Source organism: Camellia sinensis, unplaced genomic scaffold (assembly GCF_055761805.1).
Source record: "Camellia sinensis isolate YWXY unplaced genomic scaffold, ASM5576180v1 Unanchor1, whole genome shotgun sequence".
NCBI lineage: Eukaryota > Viridiplantae > Streptophyta > Magnoliopsida > Ericales > Theaceae > Camellia > Camellia sinensis.
Window position 1 is genome coordinate 28,610,830 of NW_028128987.1, and position 23,219 is coordinate 28,634,048.

Below are 23,219 nucleotides of genomic sequence, written 5' to 3' on the forward strand. Positions count from 1 at the left end.
TTTGGGATTTAGGGTTTAGGGTTTTTAGGAGGTTTAGGGTTTAGGGGTTAGGGTTTAAGGGTTCAGGGTTTAGGATTTTTAGGATTTAGGGTTTAGGGGTTTTACAGTTTAGGGTTTAAGGTTTTTATGGTTTAGGGTTTAGGGTTTTTAGGATTTAGGATTTAGGGTTTTTAGGGTTTAGGGTTTAGTGTTTAGGGTTTGGGGTTTGGGGTTTGGGGTTTTAGGGTTTAGGGTTTAGAGTTTAGGATTTAGGATTTAGGCTTTTTAGGGGGTTTAGGATTTAGGGTTTAGCGTTCTGGGATCAGTGTTTTTAGGGTTTAGGGTTTAGGGTGTTTAGGGTTTAAGGATTTAGGGTTTTAGGGTTTAGGGTTTTAGGGTTTAGGGTTTAGGGCTTAGGGCTTAGGGTTTGGGGTTTAGGGTTTAGGATTTAGGGTTTTAGGGTTTTGGATTTAGGGTTTAGGGTATAAGGTTTAGGGTTTACGGTTTTAGGGGTTTGGGGTTCAGGGTTTAGGGTTTTGGGTTTAGGGTTTAGTGTTTTGGGTTTAGGGCTTAGGGTTTAGGGTTTTTAGGGTTTAGGGGTTTAGGGTTTAGTGTTTTGGGTTTAGTGTTTAGGGTTTAGGGTTTTGGGTTTAGGGTTTACGAGTTTACGGTTTTTAGGATTTAGGATTTAGGGTTTGGGGTTTAGGGTTTTTAGGGTTTAGGGTTTAGAGTTTTTAGGGTTTTTAGGGTTTAGGGTTTTGGGTTTTGGATGCAATGGCCAAGGCATAGGCCGAGGCCACAGCCAAGGCAGCCTAGCCAAGGCCGCAGCTAAGGCGAAGGCCAAGGTAGCCCAGCCAAGGCCGCATCCTTGTCCATGCCAGCAGCATGCCATGCCACAGTCTTGGCCAAGCTAGTAGCATGCCATGCCACAGCCTTGGCCAGTAGCATGACATGCCATAGCCTTGGCCAGCAGCGTGCCATGCCATGCATGCCTTGCCACAGCGTTGCCCAGCAAGCTAGGGCCAGCCTGTCATGCCATGGCCTTGGCCAGCAGGCCATGCCACAGCGTTACCCAGCATGCCATGGTCTGAATGACATGGCACGACCTTGGCCGGCACGCCATGCCCCGGCCTTGGCCAGCATGCCCTGCCACAGCGTTTCCCAACATGCCAAGGCCGGCATGCCACGCCACGGCCTTGGCCCACATGCCCTGCTATGGCCTTGGCCAGCATGCCGTGCCGCGACCTTGGCCAACATGCCTTGCCACCGTGTCGCCCAGCATGCCAAGGCCGACATGCCATGCCACGGCCTCGCCCAGCATGCCATGCCACGACCTTGGCTTGCATGACGTGCTACTGCCTTGGCCGGCATGCCATGCCACGACAATGCGTAGCTTGGCAAGGCCAGTAAGCCATGGCACGGCCTTGGCTGGCATGCCATGCCATAGCGTTGCCCAGCATGCCAAGGTCGACATGCCATGCCACAACCTTGGCCGGCATGGCATGCCACCACCTTGCCCAGTATATGCCACAGCGTTGCCCAGCATGCCATGCCACTGCCTTGGCCGGCATGCCATACCACGGCCTTGCCCAGGATACCACAGCTAGTATGCCATGCCACTGCCTTGGCCGGCAAACCATGCCACGACGTTGGCCAGAAGCCCAAGGCCGGCATGCCACGGCACGCGCATGCCATGCCACAACGTTGCCTAGAATGCCAAGGTCGGCATGCCATGCCACAGCCTTGGCCAGCATGCCATGGCACAACGTTGCCCAACATGCCATGGCCGACATGCCGTGCCACGGCCTTGGCCGGCATACTGTGCCACCACCTTGCTAAGCGTATGCCACAGCGTTGCCCAGCAGGCCAAGGCCAGGATGCCATGCCACTGCCCTGGCCAGCATTCCATGCCACTGCCCTGGCCAGCATTCCATGCCACTGCCTTGGCCAGCATGCCATGCCATGGTGGTTGGCATGCCATGCCGCGGCCTTGCCCCGCATGCCACGTCCAGAATGCCATGCCACAGCCTTGGCCAACATGCCATGGCACGACGTTGCGTAGAACACCTTGGCCGGCATGCCACGCCCTGGCCTTGCTTCGCATGCCATGCTACCGCTTTGTCCAGTATGCCATGCCATGGTGTTGCCCAGTATGCCAAGGCCGGCTTGCCATGCCACTGCCTTGGCCAGCAAGCCATGCCACGGCGGTGCCAAGCATGCCAAGGCCGGGTTGCCATGCCATGGCGTTGGCCAGCATGCCATGCCAAGGCCGGCATGCCATAGCACGGCCTTGGCTAGCATGCCCTGCCACCCCCTTGGCCGGCATGCCATGCCACCGCCTTGACCGCTTGTTTTGAACATGATTCTTTTATATTCTTACCCAAACCCGTGCCATACAATTAATAATGCACTAGTATTAATTTTAAATGTCATTTCTTATTTTTTTCATAATTTTTCTTGAGTTTTTCGCATTTTTTAATTATTTATTTACTAATAAAAATTAAAATAAAATAAATAAAAAATAAAAAAATACTATAATTACTAGTGCCTCATCCTATAATTATTGGAATTTTTCTAGAATTTTTTGACTGTTTTCAGTAATTTTTATTATTTTCTAAGTATTAAAATAGAAATAAATTAAAATAAAATATTCCGGTGGCCAAATATTATTTTTCAATTTTTTTATGGTGTCTTTAATTATTTTCTTCAACTTTTATGTTGAAAGTTTTTGCAAAAAAATGTTGCTTTTTAAAAAAACCCCATTATGACTTCTCGAGCATAGGTGATATTTCCTCTTGCCAGATTGAAAAGGGCTTAACAAGCTATTATAAGGGGCGGGCACCTCCTAGCAAGGCAAGGCCACGCCAGGTACGCCCCAGGGCCGTGGCCTTGGGTGCGGCTTTAGGCGGCCTGAGCCACCGCGGCCTAAGCCGCGACCTTGGGCGCCACCTTGGGCGGCCAGAGCCGTGGCCTGGATCGTGGCCTTTGGCGAGGCCTTGGGTGGCCTAGATCGCGGCATGAGCCGCGGCCTTGGGTGGCTTGGTCCACGGACTTGGACGTGGCCTGAGTCGCGGCCTTGGGCCACAGCCTGGGCAGCCTTGCAGTACGGCCTATGGACAGCCTGGCATGCGCGTGGCCTGGGCAGCATGGCCTGGCATGCACATGGCCAGGGCGGCGTGGCCTGTGCGCATACCGTGCGCACGGTCTTTTGACCGCGGTGCACGGATTGAGCGCATGTTCACGCATGCCTTTGCACGCAATGCACGTCTAATGATAAGAATAGCAGCCAAGGCTAAGGCTGCGTGGCCAAGGCCGCAGCCAAGGGCAAGGCCAAGGCAGCAAAGCCAAGGCCAAGGCCGCATGGCCAAGGCAGTGCAGCCAAGGCCAAGGCGGCCACAGCCATGGCCGCGGCCAAGGCCTAGGCCTTAGCCAAGGCCTAGGCCTAGGTAGCCCAGCCAAGGCTGCAGCCAAGGCAGCCCAACCAAGGTCGCGTGGCCAAGGCCAAGGCAGTCCAGTCAAGGCCATAGCTAAGGCCAAGGCAGCCAAGCTAAGGCCAAGGCCAAGGCTAAGGCCACAGCCAAGACCAAGGCCATGGCAGCCCAACCAAGGCCATGGACAAGGCCAAGGTCAAGATCGTAGCCAAGGTGAAGGCCAAGGCCGTAGCTAAGGCAGCCCAGCCAAGGCCAAGGTCGCAGCCAAGGCCAAGGCCGCGTGGCCAAGGCTCAGGCCAAGGCCGCAACCAAGGCTAAGGTAGCCCAGCCAAGGCCAAGGTCGCAGCCAAGGCCAAGGCTGCGTGGCCAAGGCTCAGGCCAAGGCCGCAGCGAAGGCCAAGGCTAAGGTAGCCCAGCCAAGGCCAAGGCCAAGGCCAAGGCCGCAGCCAAGGCAGCGCAACCAAGGCCAAGGCCATGGCTGCAGCCAAGGCCGCAGCCTTGTCCATGCCAGCAGCATGCCATGCCACAGTCTTGGCCAAGCCAGCAGCATGCCACGCCATAGCCTTGGCCAGCAACATGGCATGCCAAGGCCTTGGCCAGCAGCATAGCATGCAAAGGCCTTGGCCATTAGCTTGCGATGCCAATGCCTTGACCAACAGCATGTCATGCCAACACCTTGGCCAGCAGCATGCCAACACCTTGGCCAGCAGCTTGCCTTGCCACGGCCTTGTCTAGCAGCATGGCATGTAATGGCCTTGGCCAAAAACAGAGCATGCCACGGCCTTGGCAAGCATGCCATGCCACGGCCTTGGCAAGCATGCCTTGTCCCTCGGGTAATTGCCATTAGGTTTGGCTTTGACTTATGTACAAGTTGTCTAGCGAAATGCATGTCCCTCGTGTAATTGCCTTTTGGTTGGCTTTGACATGTGAACGAGTTGCCTGTGCTTTCTTACTGGAAGCTTGTTGCGAAAAGTATGTCCCACATAGGCTACCTGTTGCATTTTTTATTTGCATTCACGCTAACTGGTGCTTGCTCGACTTCTCTAAATGTTTTTGCACGTTCGTCGGGCTTCTTAGTCCTTCGTGGTATGATTCGTTTTGGGAGGCTGGTGCATAGTGTACGTCGTGGCGCGTGAGTTGTGTTTGGTTTGTGCGAGTTGGATGGATCCCTGCCTACGCAGCGAACTCCATTGGCGCATAGCCAAGGCCAAGGCAGCCCAGCCATGACCAAGACCAAGGCCGCAACCTTGTCCATGCCAGCAACATGCCATGCCACAGTCATGGCAAAGCCAGTAGCATGCCATGCCATAGCCTTGGCCACCAACATGGCATGCCAAGGCCTTGGCTAGCAGCGTGCCATGTCACACCACCGCCAGCAGCTTGCGATGCCAACGCCTTGGCCAGCAGTATGGCATGCCAACATCTTGGCCAGCAGCATGGCATGCCAACACCTTGGCTAGCAGCATGCCTTGCCACGACCTTGTCCAACAGCATGGCATGCCATGGCCTTGGCCAACAACACAACATGCCATGACCTTGGCAAGCATGCCCTGCCACTGCCTTGTCCCTCGGGTAATTGCCATTAGGTTTGGCTTTGACTTACGTAATTGCCATTTGGTTCGCTTTGACATGCGAATGAGTTGCCTGTGCTTTCCTAGTGGAAGCTTGTTGTGAAAAGTATGTCCCTCAAAAGTTGCCTGTTGCGTTTTTTATTTGCATTCGCGCTAACCAGTGCTTGCTCGGCTTCTCTAAATGTTTTTGCACGTTTATCGGGCTTCTTAGTCCTTCGGGATGTGATTCGTTTTAGGGGGCTGGTGCATAGTGTATGTCGTGGTGCGTGAGTTGTGTTTGGTTTGTGTGAGCTGGATAGATCACTGCCTGTGCAGCGAACGCCACTGGCACATTCCACTATGTCCCTCGGGTAATTGCCTCTAGGTTGGCTTTGACTTGTGTACAAGTTACCATCGCTTTCCTAGTGGAAGGTGCCTTTCGAAAAACATGTCCCTCAGGTAATCGCTATTCGGTTGGCTTTGACTTATGAACGAGTTGCCTGTGCTTTCCAAGTGGAAGCTTGTTGCGAAAATTATGTCCCTCGGAAGTTTCCTATTGCCTTTGTCATTTGCAGTCGCACTAAGAATAGCAGCCAAGGCCAAGGCCGCGTGGCAAAGGCCAAGGCCAAGGCTGTAGCCAAAGCCAAGGCCAAGGCCAAGGCCGCGTGGCCAAGGCCAAGGCCGCAGGCGAGGCAGCCCAGCCAAGGTCGCGTGGCCAAGGCCGTGTGGCCAAGGCCAAGGCCGCAACCAAATCCAAGGCCAAGGCTAAGGCCAAGGCCAAGGCCATGGCCGCAGCCAAGGCGGCGCAAGCCAAGGCCAAGGCTGCAACCTTAAATTTTTGGAATATTTATTTATTTGTAAAAATTAAAATAAAATATATAATATTTGAAAAAAATATTTAAAAATTACCATAATTACAAGTTCCTCATCCTTTAGTTTTTTGATTAATTTTTACATTTTTTTCACTATCTTACTAATTTTCATTATTTTTTAAATATTAAAGTAGAAATAAATTAAAAGAAAATATTCCGGTGGCCGAAATTTTTTTGAATTTTTTTTATGATGGCTTAATTTATTTTCATTGAGTTATGATTAAAAAATCATGAAAGAAAACATTACTTTTAAAAAAAATCCCATTATGACTCCTCGAGCATAGGTGATGTTTCCTCATGCCAGATGGAAAATTGCTTAACAAGCTACTATAAGGGGGGGCACCTCCCTTAAGGTTGGCCAGCATGGCCAGGCCACAGGCCACGCCTATCCCTAGGTGCGCGCTTGGCATATGCCGGTGCTTGGCTTGTGGCATTGAAACTCCATAGCCAAGCACGGGATGTGTCAAGTGGCGGCCTGCCGTTGTGGCGGTGGCATGTCGGCCTTGGTCAGCATGCCATGCCACAGCCTTGGCCAGTAGCATGGCATGCCACGGCTTTGGCCAGCATGCCATGCCACTGCCTTGGCAAGCATTCCATGCGATGGCCCATGCAAACATGACAGGTCATGCCATGGCCATGGCCAGCACGCAATGCCGTGGCCTTGGCCAGCAGCATGGCATGCCACGTGCACCCATCGAGACAAGAAAACGATTCACGTGTGTGGCGAAACGAAATTCCTAAGGCCAAGGCTAAGGTAGCCCAACTAAGGCCAAGGGCAAGGGCAAGGCCGCGTGGCCAAGGGTAAGGGCAAGGCTGCCTTGCCAAGGCCAAGGCCAAGGCCGTTGCCAAGGCAGCCCAGCCAAGGCCGCGTGGCCAAGCCCGCAGCCAAGGTAGCCTAGCCAAGGCCGCAACCAAGGTAGCCCAGCCAAGGCCGTGTGGCAAAGGCCAAGAGTAGGGCCAAGTCCAAGTCCAAGGTAGCCCAGCCAAGGGCAAGGCCAAGGTCGCATCCAAAGCAGCCCAGCGAAGGCCACAGCTAAGGCAGCCCAACCAAGGCCAAGGCTGCATGGCCAAGGCCGCAACAAAGGCAAAGGCAGTGGCCAAGACCGCAGGTTTGTCCATGCCAGCAGCATGTCATACCACAGCCTTGGCCAGCAGTATGGCATGCCCAGGCCTTGCCAGCAGCATGGCATGCTCAGGCCTTAGCCAGCAGAATGCCATGCCATGCCACCGCTAGCAACTTGCGATGCCAACGCCTTTGTTCGCAGCATGGCATGCCAACGCCTTGGCCAGCAGCATGCATAGTGTACGTCGTGGCGCATGAGTTGTGTTTGGATGGTGCGAGCAGGATGGATCCTTGCCTATGCAGTGAACTCCACTTGCGCATTCCACTATGCAGCCAAGCCACGACGTTGCCCAGCATGCCAAGGCAGGCTTACCATGGCACGACCTCCGCCAGCAAGCCATGCCACCACTTTGGCTAGCATGCCTTGCCACGGCGTTGCCCAGCCTTCCAAGGCTAGTGTACCAGGACGCTGCCCTCCCTAGCATGCCATGCCACAGTGTTGCCCTAGACGCCAAGGCGGGCATGCCATGGCACGGCCTCGGCCAGCATGCCATGCCATGGCGTTGCCCAGCATGCCCACAACCTAGGCTAGCATGCCATGCTACGGCATTGCCCAGCATGCCAAGGCGGGCATGTCATGGCACGACCTCAGCCAGCATTCCATGGCACGGCCTTGCCCAGCATGCCATGCCATCGCCTTGGGTAGCATGCCTTGCCACGGCATTGCCCAGCTTTGCACGGCCAACATGCCATGCCACTGCCCTCGCTAGTATACCATGCCACTACCCTCGCCAGCATGCCATGCCACGGCCTCGGCCATCACGCCATGCCACTGCCTTGGCCAGCGTGCCATGCCACCGCCTTGGTATGCATACCTTGCAACCACCTTGGCTAGCATGCCTTGCCACGACATTGCCCAGGATGCCATATGACAGTGTTGCCCTACATTACAAGGCTAGCATGCCATGCCAGCATACCATTCCATGCCACTGCCTTCGCCGGCATGCCTTGCCACGGCGATGCCCAGTATGCCATGGCCGGCAACCAATGGCACGACCTTGGCCGGCATGCCATGCCACCGCCTTGGCCAGCATGCCAGGCCACGGTGTTGCCGAGCATGCCAAGGTCGGCATGCCATGCCGCCGCCTTGGTCCGCATGCCTTGCCACAGCGTTGCCTAGCATACAAAGGCCAGCACGCCATGCCACAGCGTTGCCTAGCATGATAAGGCCGGCAAGCCAAGCCACTGCCTTGGCCGGCATGCCATGCCGCGGCCTTGCCCAGCATGCCAAGGCCGGCATGGCATGGCACGGCCTTGGCGGGCAGGCCATGCCAAAGCCTTGGCCGGCACCCCATTCCCCAGCGTTGCCTAACATGCCAAGGCTGGCATGCCACGCCACGGCCTTGGCCGGCACGGCATGCCATGCCGCCGCCTTGGCCAGCATGCCTTACCACTACCACCGCTACTGCCACCGCCACCACAAGTATGTCGTCACACCGCCTTGGCCAGCAGGCTAGGCTACGGCCTTGGCAAGCAAGCCAGGCCAATGTGTTGCCCATCATGCCATGCCACGGCCTTGGCCAGCATGCCATGCCTTACCCTCGGCCAGCATGCCATGGCACGGTCTTGGCCACCATAGCATGCCACGGCCTTGGCCAGGATGCCACGCCTCAGCCTTGGCCAGCGTGCCATGCCATGACGTTGGCCGGCGTGCCATCCCATGGCGTTTGCAAGCATACCATGCCACTCCCCAAGCCAGCGTAACATGCCACAGCGTTGCCCAGCATGCCATGCCACGGCGTTGCCCAGCATGCCAACGCTGTGGCACGGCATGCATGCCATGCCACCGCCTTGCCCAGAATGCCTTGCCACGGTGTTGCTCAATGTGCCACAGTGTTTCCCCGGATGGCAAGGCCGGCATGCCAAGCCACGGCCGTGCCCAGCGTGCTATGCCATAGCGTTGCCCAGCAAGCCACGGCCAGCATGCCATGCCACGGCTTGAGCCGCGGCCTGGACCGCGGCCTTTGACGGCCTGGACCGTAGCCTGAGACATGGCCTTGGGTAGCGTTGTAGCACGACCTACGGGCGGCCATGGGTCGCGGCCTCGGTAGCCTTGTAGCACGGCTTACGAGCGGCCGGGGCAACCTGGCATGCGCGCGGCCTGGGCAGCTTGTCCTATCATGGGCGCGGCCTGAGCGGCCTAGTATGCGCGGGGTCTGGGAAGCCTGGCATGCGCGTAACTTGGGCAGCATGGCCTGGCATGCACACAGCCTGGGCAGCGTGGCCTGTGCACATACCGCGCGCGCACGTTCGCGTACACCTTCGCATGCAACACACGTACAATGATAAGAATGGAAACCACGGCCAAGGCTGTGTGACCAAGGGCAAGGTCGCAGCCAAGGCCGTAACCAAGGCAGCCCAGCCAAGGCTGCAGCCATGGCCAAGGCCGCGTGGCCAAGGCCAAGTCCAAGGCAACCGCCAAGGCCAAGGTAGCCTAGCCAAGGCCAAGGCCAAGGCCAAGGCCACAGCTATGGCCAAGGTCGCAGCCAAGGCAGCCCAGCGAAGGCCAAGGCCGCAGCGTTGTCCCTGCCAGCAGCATGCCATGCCATAGCCTTGGCTAGCAGAATGGCATGCCAAGGCCTTGGCCAGCAGCATGGCATGCCCGGGCCTTGGCCAGCGAAATGCCATGCCATGCCATGCCACCGCCAGCAACTTTCGACGCCAACGCCTTGGCCAGTAGCATGGCATGCCAACACCTTGGCCAGCAACATGCATTGCCACAGCCTTGTCCAGCAGCATGGTTTGCCATGGCCTTGGCCAACAACATAGCATGCCACGGCCTTGGCAAGTATGCCATGCCACGGCCTTGGCAAGTATGCCATGCCACGGGCTTGGCAAGCATGCCTTGTCCCTCGGGTAATTGCCATCAGGTTTGGCTTTGAGACACATACAAGTTGCCTTGTGAAATGCGTGTCCCTCGGGTAAATGCCATTTGGTTGGCTTTGACTTGTGAACGAGCTGCCTGTGCTTTCCCAGTGGAAGCTTGTTGCGAAAAGTATGTCCCTCGGAAGATGCTTGTTGTATTTGTTATTTTCATTCACGCTAACCTGTGCTTGCTTGGCTTCTCTAAATGTTTTCGCACGTTCGTCGGGCTACTTAGTCCTTCAGGGTGTGATTCGTTTTGGGGTGCTGGTGCATAGTGCACGTCGTGGCGCATGAGTTGTGTTTGGATTGTGCGAGCTGGATGGATCCCCACCTATGCATCGAACTCCACTTGCGCATTCCATTATGCAGCGAAGCCACGACATTGCCCAGCATGCCAAGGCGGGCTTGCCATGGCACGACCTCCGCCAGCAAGCCATGCCACCACTTTGGCTAGCATGCCTTGCCATGGTGTTGCCCAGCCTTCCAAGGCCAGTATACCAGGCCACGGCCCTCACCAGCATGCCATGCCACAGTGTTGCCCTGGACACCATGGCGGGCATGCCATGGCACGGCCTCGGCCCGCATGTTATGCTACGGCATTGCCCAGCATGCCAAGGCGAGGATGTCATGGCACGACCTCGGCCAACATGCCATGCCATCACCTTGGGTAGCATGCCTTGCCACGGTGTTGCCTAACCTTGCAAGGCCAGCATGCCATGCCACTGTCCTCGCTAGCATACCATGCCACTGCCCTCGCTAGCATGCCATGCCACTGCGTTGGCCAGCATGCCATGCCAAAGCGTTGCCCAGCCTGCCAGGCCATGGCCTTGGCTAGCATGTCATGCCACTGCCTTGCTAGCATGCCACGCAACTGTGTTGGCCAGCATCCTAAGGCCGGCATGCCATGCCACGGCCTCGGCCAGCACGCCATGCCACCGCTTTGGCCAGCGTGCCATGCCACCGCCCTGGCACGCATGCCTTGTGACCGCCTTAGCCAGCATGCCTTGCCACGACGTTGCCCATGATGCTATACGACAGCGTTGCCCATCATTACAAGGCCAGCATGCCATGCTAGCACCATGCCATGGCATTGCCTTCGTCGGCATGCCTTGCCATGGCGATGCCCAGTTTGCCAAGGCCGGCAACCCATGGCATGGCCTTGGCCGGTATGCCATGCTATCGCCTTGGCCGGCATGCCAAGCCACGGTGTTGCCTAGCATGCCTTGCCACATCGCTGCCAAGCATACAAAGGCTAGCACGCCATGCCACAGCGTTGCCCAGCATGACAAGGCCGACAAGCCAAGCCACGGCCTTGGCTGGCATGCCATGCTGCAGCCTTGCCTAGCATGCCAAGGCCGACATGCCATGGCACGGCCTTGGCGGGCAGGCCATGCCATAGCCTTGGCCGGCACGCCATGCCCTAGCGTTGCCTAACATGCCAAGGCCGGCATGCCATGCCTTAGCATTGGCTAGCATGCCTTGCCACCACCACCACCACTGCCAGTATGCCATCACACTGCCTTGGCCAGCAGGCCAGGCCACAGCCTTGGCCAGCAAGCCAGGCCAAAGTGTTGCTCATCATGCCATGCCACGGCCTTGGCCAACATGCCATGCCTTACCCTCGGCCAGCATGCCACGGCACAACCTTGGGCACCATGGCATGCCACGACCTTGGCCAGGATGCCACGCCTTAGCCTTGGCCAGCATGCCATGCCACGACGTTGGCCAGTGTGCCATGCCATGCCATTCCCCAAGCCAGCGTTACATGCCATAGCGTTGCCCAGCATGCCAACGTTGTGGCACGGTACGCATGCCATGCCACCGCCTTACCCAGAATGCCTTGCCATGGCATTGCTCAATGTGCCACAGCGTTGTCCCGGATGGCAAGGCCGGCATGCCAAGCCACGACCGTGCCCAGCGTGCTATGCCACAACGTTGCCCAGCAAGCCACGACTAGCATGCCATGCCACGGCTTGAGCCGCGCCCTGGACTGTGGCCTTTGGCGGCCTGGACCATAGCCTGAGACGCGGCCTTGGGTAGCCTGAGCCGTGGACTTTGGGCGGCCTGGGCGGCCAGAGCCGTGACCTTGGGCGGCCATGGGCGTAGCCTAGGTAGCCTTGGGCGGCCTGAGCCGCGGCCTGGTCCGTAGCCTTGGGCGGCCTGGACCGTGGCCTGAGTCACAGCCTTGGGCGCGATCTTGGGCGGCTTGAGCCACAGCATTGGGCAGCCGGGACTGCGGCCTTTGGCGCGGCCATGGCTGCGGTCTTGGGTGCGGCCTGAGATGTGGCCTTGGGCGGCCTAAGCTACGACCTTCTGTGCAACCTGGACCGTGGCCTGGGCAGCTGCCTTGGGCGGCCTTGGGTGAGGCCTAGGCAGCCTTGCAGCATGGCTTACGGGTGGTCGTGGCTTCCTGGCATGCGTGCGACCTGGGCAGATTGCCCTGTCATCGGCCTGGCCTGGGCGGCCTGGCATGCGCATGGCCTGGGCAGCCTGGCATGTTCGCAGCTTGGACAACGTGGCCTGGCATGAATCATTTGACCGCGGTGTGCGGATTGAGTGCATGTTCGTATACACCATAGCACACCTTCGCACGTAACGCACGTTGAATGATAAAAATAGCAGCCATGGCCAAGGCCGCAGCCAAGGCAACCCAGCCAAGGCCAAGGCCGCTATGAAGGCAGCCCAGCCAAGGGTAAGGCCAAGTCCAAGGCCAAGGTCGCCTAGCCGAGGCCGCAGCCAAGGCAGCCTAGCCAAGGCCAAGTCCAAGGCCGCAGCCAAGGGCAAGGCCAAGGTAGCCTAGCCAAGGGCAAGGCCAAGGCCGTGTGGCCAAGGCCAAGGCCGCGTGGCCAAGGCTAAGGCCAACGCAGCCCAGCCAACGCTAAGGCCAAGGACTAGGCCACGGCCAAGGTCGCATGGCCATGGAGAAGGCCAAGGCCGTAGCCAAGGTAGCCCCGTCAAAGTTACGTGGCAAAGGCCGCAGCCAAGGCCAAGGCCAAGGTTAAGGCCGCAGCCAAGGTAGCGTAGCCAAGGCCGCGTGGCCAAGGCCAAGGCAAAGTCTAAGGCAGCCCAGCCAAGGGCAAGACCAAGGCCAAGGCCGTAGCCAAGGCAGCCCAGCCAAGGCCAAGGCCGCAGCTAAGGCAGCCCAGCCAAGGCCAAGGCCGCGTGGCCAAGGCCGCAGCCAAGGCCAAGGCCATGGCTGCAGCCAAGGCCGCAGTGTTGTCCATGCCAGCAGCATGCCATGACATAGCCATGGCCAAGCCAGCAGCATGCCATGCCACAGCCTCGGCCAGCAGAATGCCATGCCATGCCACTGCCAGCAGCTTGCGATGCCAATGCCTTGGCCAGCAGCATGGCATGCTAATGCCTTGGCCAGCAACATGCCTTGCCATCGCCTTGTCTAGCAGCATGGCATGCCATGGCCTTGGCCAACAACATAGCACGCCACGGCCTAGGCAAGCATGCCATGCCACCACCTTGGCAAGCATGCCTTGTCCCTCTGGAAATTGCCACCAGGTTTGGCTTTGACTCAAGTACAAGTTGCCTTGTGAAATGCGTGTCCCTCGGGTAAGTGCCATTTGGTTGGCTTCGACTTGTGAACGAGTTGCCTGTGCTTTCCTAGTGGAAGCTTGTTACGAAAAGTATATCCCTTGGAATATGCCTTGGGCGGCCTGAGCCGCTGCCTGGAACGTGGCCTGGGCCGCGGCTTTGGGCGTGGCCTAGGCAGCCTTGCAGCACGGGGTACGGGCGGTCGGGGCAGCCTGGCATGCGCGCGGCCTGGGCAGCTTGCCCTATCATGGGCGGGGCCTGGGCGGCCTGGCATGCGCGTGGCCTAGGTAGTCTAGCATGCACACAGCCTGGGCAACACGACCTGGTATGCACATGGCCTAGGCGGCGTGGCCTGTGCACATACCGCGCGCGCGGTCTTTTGACTGTGGTGCGCGGATTGCGCGCACGTTCACCCACGCCTTAGCACGCCTTCGCATGCAACGCACGTCTAATGATAAGAATGGTAGCCACGGCCAAGGCTGCGTGCCCAAGGCCAAGGGCGCAGCCATGGCCGTAGCCAAGGCCAAGGCCAAGATAGCCCAGCCAAGGCCGTGTGGCCAAGGCCAAGTCCAAGGCCGCAGCCAAGGCCAAGGCCATGGCTGTAGCCAAAGCAAAGGCCAAGGCCGCAACCAAGGCCAAGGCAGCCCCGCCAAGGCCGTTGCCAAGGCAGCCTAGCCAAGGTCGCGTGGCCAAGGCCGTAGCCAAGGTAGCCCAGCTAAGGCCGCATGGCAAGGGCCAAGGGTAAGGCCACGTCCAAGGCAGCCCAGCCAAGGGCAAGGCCAAGGTCACATCCAGCGAAGGCCGCGTGGCCAAGGCCAAGGCAGCCCAACCAAGGCCATGGCCAAAGCAAAAGCCGCAGCCAAGGCAGCCCAGCCAAGGCCGCAGCCAAGGCCAAGGCCATGGCCATGGCCGCAGCAAAGGCCAAGGCCAAGGCCGCAGCTTTGTCCATGCCAGCAGCATGTCATGCCACAACCTTGGCCAAGCCAGCAGTATGCCATGCCACAGTCTTGGCCAGTAGCATGGCATGCCCAGGCCTTAGCCAACAACGTGGCATGCTCAGGCCTTGGCCAGCAGAATGCCATGCCATGCCACCGCCAACAGCTTGCGATGCCAACGCCTTTCCCAGCAGCATGGCATGCCAATGCCTTGGCCAACAGCATGCCTTGCCACGACCTTGTCTAGCCGCATGGCATGCCATGGCCTTGGCCAACAACATAGCATGCCATGGCCTTGGCAAGCATGTCTTGTCCCTCGGGTAATTGCCATCAGGTTTGGCTTTGACTCACATACAAGTTGCCTTGCGAAATGTGTGTCCCTCGGGTAAATGCCATTTGGTTGGCTTTGACTTGTGAATGAGTTGCCTGTGCTTTCCTAGTGGAAGCTTGTTGCCAAAAGTATGTCCCGCAAAAGCTTCCTATTGCGTTTGTTATTTTCATTCATGGGAACCGATGCTTGCTCAGCTTCTCTAAATGTTTTCGCACGTTCGTTGGGGTTCTTAGTCCTTCGGGGGGTGTTCGTTTTGGGGGGTTGGTGCATAGTGTACCTCGTGGCGCATGAGTTGTGTTTGGATTGTGCGAGCTGCATGGATCCCTGCCTATGCAGGGAACTCCGCTTGCGCATTCCACTACATCCCTCGGGTAATTGCCTCTAGGTTGGCTTTGACTTGCGTACAAGTTGCCTGTGATTCCCTAGTGGAAGGTGCCTTGGAAAAAGCTTGTCCCTCGGGTAATCACCATTCGGTTGGCTTTGACTTATGGACGAGTTGCATGTGCTTTCCAAGTGAAAGCTTGTTGCAAAACTTTTGTCCCTCGGAAGTTGCCAGTCACCTTTGTCATTTGCAGTTGCGCTAAGAATAGCAGCCAAGGCCAAGGCCGCAGCCAAGGCAACCTAGCCAAGGTCGCGTGGCCAAGGCCAAGACTGCAACCAAGGCAACGTGGCCAAGGCAGCCCAGACAAGGCCAAGGCCAAGGCTGCAGCCATGGCAGCCTAACCAAGGCTGTGGGGCAAAGGCCAAGGCCAAGGCAACGCCGCCAAGGCCGCAGCCAAGGCAGCCCAGCCAAGGCCAAGGCCTAGGCCAAGGCGAAGGGCAAGGCCGCGTGGCTAAGGCCACAACCAACGCAACCCAGCCAAGGCCAAAATTATTTTTTAAAAAAATTACCATAATATTTGAAAAAAATATTTAAAAATTACCACAATTAGAAGTTCCTCATCCTTTAATTATTTGGCTAATTTTTACATTTTTTTTTCACTATCTTACTAATTTTCATTATTTTTTGAATATTAAAGTAGAAATAAATTAAAATAAAATATTCTGGTGGCTGAATTTTTTTAATTTTTTTTTATGATGGTTAGATTTATTTTCATTGAGTTATGATTGAAAAATTGTGAAAGAAAACATTACATTTAAAAAAAAACCCATTATGACTCCTCGAGCATAGGTGATGTTTGCTCCTGCCAGATGGAAAAGGGCTTAACAAGCTACTATAAGGAGGGGCCACCTCCCTTAAGGCTGGCTAGCATGGCGAAGCCACAGGCAACACCTATGCCTAGGCGCGCGCTTGGCATATGCCATTGCTTGGCCTATGGCATTGAAACTCCACAGCCAAGCACGGGATGTGTCGAGTGGCAGTGGCACGTCGGCCTTGGCCAGCATGCCAGGCCACAGCCTTGGCTGATAGCATGTCATGCCACGACGTTAGCCAGCATGCCATGCCACGGCCTTGGCAAGCATGACAGGCCGTGCCACGGCCATGGCCAGCACGCAATGCCGTGGCCTGGGCCAGCAACATGGCATGCCACGGCCTTGGCCAGTATGCCATGCCGACGCCTTGGCCAGCAACAGGCTTGGCCAGCAACAGGCATGGCATGCCACGGCCTTGGCAAGCATGACATGTCATGCCACGGCTATGGCCAGCACGACATGTCGTGCCACGGCCATGGCCAGAACGCAATGCCGCGGGCTTGGCCAGCAGCATGTCATGCCACGGCCTTGGCCAGCACACCATGCCAAGGTCTTGTTTAGTAGCATGGCATGCCAAGGCCTTGGCCAGCAGCATGGCATGCCAACACGCCTTGGCCAGCATGGCATGTCGCGGCCTTGGCTAGCATGCCTTGCCTTGTTTAGCAGCATGTCATGCCACGGCCTTGGCCAGTAGCATGGCATGCCACGGCCTTGGCCAGCAGCATGGCATGCCAACACGCCTTGGACAGCATGGCATGATGCGGCCTTGGCCAGCTTCATGTCATGCTGTGGCCTTGGTCAGCAGCATGGCATGCCAAGGCCTTGGCCAGTAGCATGGCAAGCCAACATGCCTTGTCCAACATGGCATGCTGCGGCCTTGGCCAGTATGCCTTGCCTTGTTCAGCAGCATGGCATGCCACTGCCTTGGCTAGCAGCATTGCATGCCAACACGCCTTGGCACGGCCTTATCGAGTAGCGTTTCATGCCACAGCCTTGTCTAGCAGCATAGCATGTCCCAGCCTTGGCAAGCATGCCATGCCGCTACCTTGGCAAGCAAGCCATGTCCCTTACGTAATTGCCATTTGGTTTGGCTTTGACTCACGTACAAGTTGCCTTGTGAAATGTGTGTCCCTTGGGTAAATACCATTTGGTTGGCTTTGACTTGTGAACGAGTTGCTTGTGCTTTCCTAGTGGAAGCTTGTTGCGAAATATATGTCCCTCAAAAGTTGCCTGTGGCGCTTATTATTTGCATTCGCATTAACCGGTGCTTGCTCAGCTTCTCTAAAAAGTTTTTGCACGTTCGTCGGGCTTTTTAGTCCTTCGGGGTGTGATTCGTTTTGGGTGGCTGGTGCATAGTGTACGTCGTGGCGCGTGAGTTGTGTTTGGTTTGTGTGAGTTGGATGGATCCCTGCCTGTGCAGCGAACTCCACTGGTGCATTCCTCTATGTCCCTTGGGGAATTGCCTTTAGGTTGGCTTTGACTTGCCTACAAGTTGCCTGCGCTTCCCTAGTGGAAGGTGCCTTGCAAAAATCATGTCCCTCGGATAATTGCCATTTGGCTGGCTTTGACTTATGAACGAGTTGCCTGTGCTTTCCTAGTGGAAGCTTGTTGCAAAAATTATGTCCCTTAGAAGTTGCCTGTTGCCTTTGTTATTTGCAGTCGCGCTAACCGGTGCTTTGCTTGGCTTCTCTAAATGTTTTCGTATGTTCGTCGAGCTTCTTAGTGCTTCGGGCTGTGATTTGTTTTGGGGGCCTGGTGCATAGCGTACGTCGTGGCGCTTAAGTTGTGGTTGGTCTATGTAAGTTCGATGGATTCCTGCATGTGCGAAAAACTCCACTGGTGCATTCCTCTTCATCATCCGCGGGATTCCTACAAGTTGCCTGTGCTTTCCTAGTGGAAGCTCCTTGTACAAAGTTATGTCCCTCAGTAAATTTCCATTAGGTTGGCTTTGACTTGCCTACGAGTTGCATGCGCTTTCCTAGTGGAAGCTCCTTGCGAAAAGTTATGTCCGTTGGTTGATAGCCATCGGTTTGGCTTTGACTTGCCTACAAGTTGACTGCGCTGCCCCAGTGGAAGCTGCCTTGCGAAAAGCATGTCCCTCGGGTAATTGCCATTTTGTTGACTTTGACTTACGAACGAGTTGCCTATGCTTTGCAAGTGGAAGCTTGTTGCGAAGAGTATGTCCCTCAAAAGTTGCCTGTTGCCTTTGTTGCTTGTAATCGCGCTAACTGGTGCTTGCTCAGCTTCTCAAAATGTTTTCGCACGTTCATCTGACTTCTTAGTCCTTTGGGGTGTGATTTGTTTCGGGTAGCTGGTGCGTAGTGTACATCGTGGCGCATGAGTTGTGATTGGTTTGTGCGAGTTGCATGGATCCCTGCCTGTGCAGTGAACTCCACCGGCGCATTCCTCTTTATTTTTTGCTTCGAGGCAAAAATTTTGTCTTCTGCCTTGCGTAGGCTCCTATGTTGCCTACTTAACGAAAAGGAATTCGGTGCGAATTGTGTGCCTATATTCGTCTCGCCACCTCGTGGCGCTGGGTGAACCCCAAAGTATCTCCAGCGTTCCATGCTGTCCTCACGTTGTCGTGTCGGTAGCATGGCCTGCGGGCAGTTAGACTCGTGCTCTCAGATTCTAAGCCTTGTGCGAGTACGCGTGGTCTTCGACCTTCATTTCCCTGCCAAGCTTTCGTCGCTCATTGCGGGCTATGGCCGTGCCTGCCTCTGACCGTGCCGACTCTGTCGGTCGAGCTCTTGCAGTGCCGGCATCGTAAAAAAGTAATGCTACCTGGTTGATCTTGCTAATAGTCATATGCTTGTCTTTAAGATTAAGCCGTGCATGTGTAAGTATGGACTAATTCAGAGTGTGAAACTGCGAGTGGCTCATTAAATCAGTTGTAGTTTGTTTGATGGAATTTGCTACTCGGATAACCGTAGTAATTCTAGAGCTAATACATGCAACAAACCCCGACTTCCAGAAGGGATGCATTTATTAGATAAAAGGTCAATGCGGGCTATGCCCATTGCTCTGATGATTCATGATAACTCGACAGATCGCACGGCCTTTGTGCCGGCGACGCATCATTCAAATTTCTACCCTATCAACTTTCGATGGTAGGATAGTGGCCTGCTATGGTGGTGGCGGGTGACGAAGAATTAGGGTTCGATTCCGGAGAGGGAGCCTGAGAAATGGCTACTACATCCAAGGAAGGCAGCAGGTGTGCAAATTACCCAATCCTGACATGGAGAGGTAGTGACAATAAATAACAATACCAAGCTCTTTGAGTTTGGTAATTGGAATGAGTACAATCTAAATCCCTTAACGAGGATCCATTGGAGGGCAAGTCTGGTGCTAGCAGTCACGGTAATTCCAGCTCCAATAGCGTATATTTAAGTTGTTGCTGTTAAAAAGCTCTTAGTTGGATTTTGGATTGGGTCGACCGGTCCGCCTCAGGTGTGCACCGGTCGTCTCGTCCCTTCTGTCGGTGATGCGCTCCTGGTTTTAATTGGCCGGGTCGTGCCTCCGGCACTGTTACTTTGAAGAAATTAGAGTGCTCACAGCAAGCCTACGCTCTGGATACATTAGCACGGGATGACATCATAAGATTTCAATCCTATTACGTTGGCCTTCGGGATCGGAGTAATGATTAATTGGGATAGTTAGGGGCATTCGTATTTCATAGTCAGAGGTGAAATTCTTGGATTTATGAAAGACGAACAACTGCGAAAGCATTTGCCAAGGATGTTTTCCTTAATCAAGAACAAAAGTTGGGGGCTCGAAGACGATCAGATACCGTCCTAGTCTCAACCATAAACGATGTTGACCAGGGATCAACAGATGTTAGTTTTAGGACTCTGCTGGCACCTTATGAGAAATCAAAGCTTTTGGGTTCCGGGGGGATTTTGGTCGCAAGGCTGAAACTTAAAAGGAATTGACGGAAGGGCACCACCAGGAGTGGAGCCTGCGGCTTAATTTGACTCAACACAGGGAAACTTACCTGGTCCAGACATAGTAAGGATTGACAGACTGAGAGCTCTTTCTTGATTCTATGGGTGGTGGTGCATGGCTGTTCTTAGTTGGTGGAGCGATTGGACTGGTTAATTTTGTTAACGAACGAGACCTCAGCTTGTTAACTAGCTATGTGGAGGTGACCCTCCACAGCTAGCTTCTTAGAGGGACTATGGCCCTTCAGGCCACGAAAGTTTGAGGCAATAATAGGTCTGTGATGCCCTTAGATGTTCTGGGCTGCGTGCACGCTAAACTAATGTATTCAACGAGTCTATAGCCTTGGCCGACAGGCCCGGGTAATCTTTAAAGTTTCATTGTGATGGGGATAGATCATTGCAATTGTTGGTCTTCAACGAGGAATTCATAGTAAGCGCGAGTCATCAACTCGCGTTGACTACATCCCTGCCCTTTGTACACACCGCCCGTCGCTCCTACCGATTGAGTGGTCCGGTGAAGTGTTCGGATCGCGGAGACGTGGGCGGTTCGCTGCCGGTGACGTCGTGAGAAGTCCACTGAACCTTATCATTTAGAGGAAGGAGAAGTCGTAACAAGGTTTCTGTAGGTGAACCTGTGGAAGGATCATTGTCGATGCCCCTGAACAACCCGCGAACTTGTCATGTTATATTACCGCTGGGGAAGCAAAGGAGGCGGCCCATCGGCTCTCACCCTCTTTTTTTCTCCTCCTCACAGGAAGTGCACCCGGGGCTCCTCCGGGGGGCGGCAGGTTCCATTCCCCGATGAAACAACAAACCCCGGCACGAATCGCGCCAAGGAACTCAAACGAAGAGAGCGTGCTTGGACCTTGTCGCACCACGAGGCGCTGTCTGCGAGTCAGGTTGTTTGGGAATGCAGCCCTAATCGGGCGGTAAATTCCATCCAAGGCTAAATACGGGTGAGAGATCAATAGCAAACAAGCACCGCGAGGGAAAGATGGAAGGACTTTGAAAAGAGAGTCAAAGAGTGCTTGAAATTGTGGGGAGGGAATCGAATGGGGGCTGGCGATGCACCCTGGTCGGATGTGGAACAGCGACTAGCCGGTCCGCTGATCGACTCGGGGCGTGGACCGGTGCGGTTTGGGGCGGAGGCTTAGTCGAAAAGCCCACGGAGACGCCTTCGCCCCGATTGTGGCTGGCAACACGCGCCCTCGGGCGTGATTCGGCATCTGCGCGCTCCCAGTGCCGGCCTGCGAGCTCTCCATTCGGCCGTCTTGAAAAACAGACCAAGGAGTTTGACATGTCTGCGAGTCAACGGGTGAGTAAACTCGTAAGGCGCAAGGAAGCTGATTAACGGAATCCCCTCGCGGGTTGCACCGTCGACCGACCTTGATCTTCTGAGATGGGTTCGAGTGCGAGCATGCCTGTCGGGACTCAAAAGATGGTGAACTATGCTTGAGCTGGGCGAAGCGAGAGGAAACTCTGGTGGAGGCCCACAGTGATATTGACGTGCAAATCGTTCGTCTGACTTGGGTATAGGGGCGAAAGACTAATCAAACAATCTAGTAGTTGATTCCTTCCAAAGTTTCCCTCAGGATGGCAGGAGCTTGGGCGTGAGTTCTATCAGGTAAAGCCAATGATTAGAGGCATCAGGGATGCAATGCCCTCGACCTATTCTCAAACTTTAAATCGGTAGGACGGCATGGCTACTCCGTTGAGCCATGCCACGGAATCGAGAGCCCCAAGTGGACCATTTTTGGTAAGCAGAACTGGCATTGTGAGATGAATCGGATGCCGGGTTACGGTGCCCAACTACGTACTAACCTAGAACCCACAAAAGGTGTTGGTCGATTAAGACAGCAGGACGGTGGTCATGGAAGTCGAAATCCGCTAAGGATTATGTAACAACTCACCTACCGAATCAATTAGCCTAAAAAATGGATGGCTCTTAAGCGCGCGACCTATGCCCGGTCGTCGAGGCAAGTGCTAGGCCCCGATGAGTAGGAGGGTGCAGCGGTCACTGCGAAACCTTGGGAACGAGCCCAGGTGGAGTGGCCATGGGTGTGGATCTTGGTGGTAGTAGCAAATATTCAAATGAGAACTTTGAAGGCCAAAGAGGGAAAAGGTTCCATGTGAACGACACTTGCACATGGGTTAGTCGATCCTAAGAGTCGGGGGAAACCCGACAGAGAGCGCGTTCAGCGCGAGCTTTGAAAGGGAATCGGGTTAAAATTCCTAAACCAGGACGTGGCGGCTGACGGCAATGTTAGGGAGTCCTAAGACGTCGGTGTGGGCCTCGGGAAGAGTTATCTTTTCTGTTTAATAGCCTGCCCACTCTGGAAACGGCTCAGCCAGAGGTAGGGTCCAGCTGCTGGAAGAGCACCGCACGTCGCGTGTTGTCCGATGCGCCCCCGACGGCCCTTGAAAATTCGGAGGACCGAGTGCCTCCTACGCCCGGTCGTACTCATAACCGCATCAGGTCTCTAAGGTGAACAACCTCTGGTCGATGGAACAATGTAGGCAAGGGAAGTTGGGAAAATCGATCTGTAACTTCGGGAAAAGGATTGGCTCTAAGGACTGGGCACGGGGTCCCAGTCCCGAATCCGTTGTCTGTCGGCGGACTGTTCGAGCTTCTCTCGCGGCGAGAGTGGGTTGCCGGGTGCTGGTCGGAGGACGGACTGGGAACGGGTCCTCGCGGGGCCTTCCCCGAGCAGCGAACAGTCGACTCATAACTGTAGACGTCCCCGAACGTCCCGGGAGGGAAATTCCCCCCGTTTTGTTCATCGGGCTCACTACAGTTCCATACTCAATGTCACGGTCCTGTATCTAATCTCGCAGAGTGCAATGCAAGACCGATGAATCATCAAAGAGTCCAAATCCGGCAAATCGTTTTTGAAAACAAATTTTTTTTTGAAAGAAGTGCCAAACATGGACTGCTTTGCCAGATACAAAGTCGCCACCTAAATATTTTATTTTGGAAAATTTAGGAAACCCTGACTCGTTGCCTAAGGCCACGTGTTTGTCATCACCAAAGTTGCTTCGGCTCGGGAACTTGGGTACTCGCCAGATCAAAGATCGGCCTCTACTAACCATGATATCTAGTTTTGAAAACATTATGCGTCCTTTTTCCCGTTATTAGCCTAGATTTGCTATGTGATGCGCACAGCATACAAGTATAGACTGGATCGCCTGAATTAGAACGAAACATCTCATGTTTGTTTTGAAAACGGTTTGCTACTCGCAAGCAGGCTAAAATGTGGATTTGCCACCCTCAGGTGGACTTAGAAAATATGATTTTGCCACTATCTAGTGGGCTTAAAACTCACAGTCAATGCATTATTCCAATTCAGATAATACAACCTTCACCCACAGGCATTCAGGCAGTTATATCACATAAGCGGTTAGCCTCATGGCAAGCATGCTATCATGGCAGTCACTCACATACATGCAAAGAT

The 23,219-nt window shown here is 55.2% G+C and overlaps 1 non-coding gene and 1 pseudogene across 1 annotated transcript; both read left to right on the plus strand.

Annotated features, from left to right (window-relative positions):
* The first annotated feature begins 18,607 nt into the window (after positions 1–18,607).
* LOC145814376 (18S ribosomal RNA) lies at positions 18,608–20,416 on the plus strand. Its single transcript, XR_014357672.1, has one exon. It is a non-coding gene; the product is annotated as an 18S ribosomal RNA (ribosomal RNA).
* A 138-nt stretch (positions 20,417–20,554) lies between these two features.
* LOC145814379 (25S ribosomal RNA) lies at positions 20,555–22,588 on the plus strand (annotated as a pseudogene).
* The last annotated feature ends 631 nt before the right edge of the window (positions 22,589–23,219 follow it).